The sequence below is a fragment of the Pediculus humanus genome, genomic scaffold, assembly GCF_000006295.1.
Source record: "Pediculus humanus corporis 1103172108313 genomic scaffold, whole genome shotgun sequence".
NCBI classification, from domain to species: domain Eukaryota; kingdom Metazoa; phylum Arthropoda; class Insecta; order Psocodea; family Pediculidae; genus Pediculus; species Pediculus humanus.
This window is the reverse complement of record NW_002987882.1, coordinates 175,052-179,623: the sequence shown is the minus strand read 5'-3', so window position 1 is coordinate 179,623 and position 4,572 is coordinate 175,052. Positions and strand designations below refer to the sequence as shown.

Below are 4,572 nucleotides of genomic sequence, written 5' to 3'. Positions count from 1 at the left end.
AAGAAAAAGAAAAAAGAAAAAGTAAAAAGTCGCGAAATTAAAAACATTAAATAATAATCGCGAACGTCGCGATCGTCGCGCAGTTCGCGACATCGGTCAGTCATTCATCATCGTCATGACAATCAATCATCCTAGTAGAAGAAGTCGGAAAAGTGAAATGATAACGACAGAGCGAGTGACGTCATCCGTTCGGATCACATGACACGGGAAAGAAAATTTGGAAAGGAAAAAAGGGAACGACTCGAACGTAAATATCATTATCATTATTATTTTTTTTCTTTTCTTTATCACTTACCGAATAAATTATTATTATTATTATTATTAATATTATTATTATTATTATTATTATTATTATTATTATTATTATTATTATTAATATTATTATTATTATTTTAATTGAGTTTTTTTTTTTTCGTGTTTGTCTCGCCTTCCAGTTGGGGCTCATTAACAAAAAAAATTAATAATAATGAATTCCATAAAAAATTTAATTGTCCAGAAAAAAAAAAAGAAGGAGATAATAATAATAATAATAATTTAATTTTTGTGTTTTTTTTTTGGTTTCGGTGGAGGGTGGGGGTGGGTGGAGGGGAGGAGGAAAATTATTTTAGGGTTGATTGTTGATGGGTGGTTAATATAATAATAATAATAATAATAAAGGATCAAATTGTTTTCAAATTTTTTGTAATTAAAAATAATAATGATGATAATGATGATAATGAAATTATATGATGCGTGCATTTTAAATTATACGGTTTTTTTTGGGGGGAGGGGAGGGGAAGGGAATGAAAAAAGAGGGATTTCGAGGGTAGGAAGGAAGGAAGGAAATCGACAAATGATGGGTTAAATAATAATAATAATAATGAAACCCCTTTTATTATTATTATTATCATTCCCTTATTTCTATTTTTTTTTATATTAAATTTAAATGGAAATTAATACGGTTATAGTAATAATAATAATTGATAATATGACGTATCGATGAGAGGAGTCGGAAAACGCAGGAAAATTTTTTTTTTTTTTTTTAAACGTTTGGAAAGTCGTTTGAAGTACCGTAGTCACGATAATTTCCCTGTGTGTCAAGTATATGGGTACGTATGAGAGGGGCGGTAAAAGGAGGGGGCTTTAAAATTTCATAAGAAATGGAGAAAAGGCGAGAAAAAACGAAGATGGCGGCGGTGGCGGTGGGGGGCGTCGGCGATATTTTGTAATAAAAAAAAAGAAAAAATTTCAGGCTCGCCTTGAATTCGCGATATTGTGGGACGCGCGTGCGCAACGCGCGTTTTTTCTCTCTTTTTTTCCATTTAAGGTTTTGTTAAAGACGACGACGACGACGTCGACGCCATTTTTTTTTTATTTATTTAAATAAATATGGGAGACGTGATTCCAGGATACTTTCTCGACCTTCTCAAAATTTTTCCGTGTCGCGAGAGATAAACAAAAAAAAAAAAAATTTTTTTTTTTTCTTCCCAATCCATCGTCGAAATCATCATTATTATCATCATCGCTTGTTACGTCATCATTATTATTAATATTATTATTATTATTATTTTATTTTTGGAATTTAAGATTCGTTTTGAAGTGCGAGCGTTTAACGGTTTTTCAGGTGATGGGTTGTTTTTTTTTTTTTTTTTTTTTCGTTCAAATTTTTCTCCAGGTGGTTTTGTATCACTTTTATAAAATGACGTCATCATTTTCCAGTCAATTTTTTTTCGTGAATTAAATAATAATAATAATAATAAAAAACAAAATGGCGGAATTATTAGCAACCGGAAACGTTTCGAAATTTTTTTTTTTCGCGTTGTTTTTGAAAGAGAAAATTTCTCGTCTTCTGCTTCCTCCTGGAATAATAATAAAAACGAATTTTTTTTTTTTTTCATTTCGTTTCGAAATAGGTAATAATTATCACGTGACCACCGACTCGCACACACACAAATAAAAAAAAAATTATTTTCGGTTTGCTGGAGAAAAAAAAAAAATTTTTTTTTTTTTTGGTTTTTTTTTTTTTTTAATTCGTGTTACGATTCAAAACCGACGACGTAACAATTTACTCACTCGTCTGACTAATAATAATAATAATAATAATTGTTATCGAAACTGGACAAAATTATTCTTTGTTTTTATCCAAATTAAAGAGAGAGAGAGAGAGAGAGATAGATAGAGAGAGAGGGGGGATATTTTTTTATTTCATTTTTTTCTTTTCGTTTTCTTTTTTAAAAGGGTAAAAAAATTTTCTCCAGGTTTTAGGGTAAAAAAAAAAAGGATTTCCAGGATTTATTAATAATAATAATAAAACAATTTATTTTTTAAATAAAATAATTTCATTTATTAAATAAATAATAATAATAATATTAACAATAATAATAATAATAATTCGGTCGTTTTTAAATTTACATTTAATTCGTTTTTAGTTCGTTATTGTCTGGTTCCACTTCCGTTTTTCTTCTTTCACTTTTTTTTTTTTTTTTTTTTGGGGGGTAAATAACACAAATTTTCATTTCAGTGTAAAAAATATTAATAATAATTATTTCAGGTTTACCCTCCCCCTCTTCCCCTTTCTTCCCGTTTCCTAAACGTCATTCCAATAATATTCGACAAATAATATTTTCAACGTTTGTTGTAGTTTGTTGTGGTTGTTGTTGTTGTTGTGTTGTACGGTTCTCGATTGCCTAAATAATATGCCTATTAGACATGACTAATAAGACAATTTTTGATCGAATTACAAACGGTTCGGACGATACTCTGGAAAAAGAAAAAAAAGTTTTAAAATGGCGGTATCCGCCGCCGATCGACTTCCTCCTCCGCCATCATTATTACAAATAATGTCCGCCGCCACCGCCATTGCCGCCTCCTTTTTTTATTATTATTATAATTTCGTCTGAGAAACGATGCCTTCCATCCATCCATCCATCCATTATTTAACATCAACCTACGTTCATCACACCACTATTCAATATAATAAAAATCTTTTCTCATTTAATCCGCATCCGCCATTTTTCTTTTTACTAACAAAAAAAAATTAACTTAATTATTATTTTTGTTAATTCGTACCTTTTCCTTTCATCTTTTCCTTTCTTTTCAATTTCCGGTTTTTCCATAATCGACCGTCGATTTTAGATCTTAGATTAATAGTACTACACCAGATGCCTGGATTTAAGAACTACCAGAGCACCTGATGAAGTACAATCAACGTAAAGACCAAACTACTTTCCTCTTTTCCTTTCTTCCTTTCTTCCTTCCTCCTTTCTTTCTTCTTCTTCTTCTTTTTCTTTTTCTTTTGGTGGTGGATGGATTCATACTTTTTGAGGTACGCCTAAGAAGCTCCGCGCGCTACTTTAGGTACCTGACTTTCATGTAACATAAGAAAAGTCTAAAGGACCTGAGCAGCGCGAACAGCTACTCGGCTATGTTGTTGTCAATGACGATCTTGTTTCTCCTCCTCCTCCTCCTCCTTCTCTTCTTCTTCTTTCAAGAAAGCAACCATTAAAAAAAAAAAAAAAAACTTACGTAGACTAAAAATAAAAAAATTTTTTTTTTCCCACTTCCGTTCTCATGTGTGTGTGTGTGTGTGCGTGCGCGGATAGTACAAAACTGAGGCCGTCGAGATCTTTCATGCAAGACAAAAAAAAAAAAAAAAAAAAAAAAGGACCGAACGCAACTGAGTCATGACTACTACCATACGTATATATATATATACATACACGACTCATTCATTTCTTCTTCTTCTTACACGATTTTAATTATTGTCTGAAAACTTTTTTTAATTGACTTTGAAAATTTTCCATCGTGATGAGTGTGCGCGTGACTCAACAACCAACAACCGAAAATGATCAAACCGTATCTTAACTCGTTTTCTATCTCACCTTCTCTCCCTCTCCCCTCTCTCTCTCTCTCTCTCTCATTCTCTCTCTTCGCGAAAAAAGAAAAAAAATCAAATTTTATACTTTTTATGTATCTACTTTGACGTGGTGGCAAAAGACAATAAAAAAAAATTTTTTCGGTTTCGCTCTTTTTAAATCATCGACAAAATATTTGACTCCCATTTCCGGTCTCCCGTAGAATTTAATTCTACGCATTTTTCGTTGGCGATTTTCGCACAGCCGCCTCGCACATTTTTTTTCCGTTTTTTTTTCTGAGAAATAAACGACGACGATGACGACGACTTTCACGCGATTATTCTAAAACCACTTTAAAAAACGAAACGAAAAACAACAACCGTGAAACAACAACAACGACAACAACCAGCCGCCAAGACTACTAAAAATTTAATGAAAACGGAAGAGAATAATTTTTATTCTTCGAAGGCTAACTTTGAAGAAGGTCCTGGAAAAAAAACAAAAATTATGGCGAGATTTATTTTTAGGTATCGTTTTCTGACCTCTTACTCTTCTCCCTTTCCCCCATCCTCCCAATTCCCCCCATTCCCCTATTCTCTATCTCTCTCTCTCTCTCTCTTTCTTTCCTTTCTATCAAAACTTATCGTTCGACGACAAATTTCCCTCGGACTGACACGACAAACAATAAACACAAATCGGAAAAAGTTTTTGATAATAAAAAAACCACCTGTAATCGGTA

The 4,572-nt window shown here is 32.0% G+C and overlaps 2 non-coding genes across 2 annotated transcripts; one reads left to right on the top strand and one right to left on the bottom strand.

Annotated features, from left to right (window-relative positions):
• Positions 1-3,111: 3,111 nt before the first annotated feature.
• On the bottom strand, positions 3,112-3,197 carry Phum_PHUM590310. The gene has a single exon (XR_009833556.1). It is a non-coding gene; the product is annotated as a microRNA, putative (microRNA).
• Positions 3,198-3,311: 114 nt separating this feature from the next.
• Phum_PHUM590300 lies at positions 3,312-3,399 on the top strand. Its single transcript, XR_009833555.1, has one exon. It is a non-coding gene; the product is annotated as a microRNA, putative (microRNA).
• Positions 3,400-4,572: the final 1,173 nt, after the last annotated feature.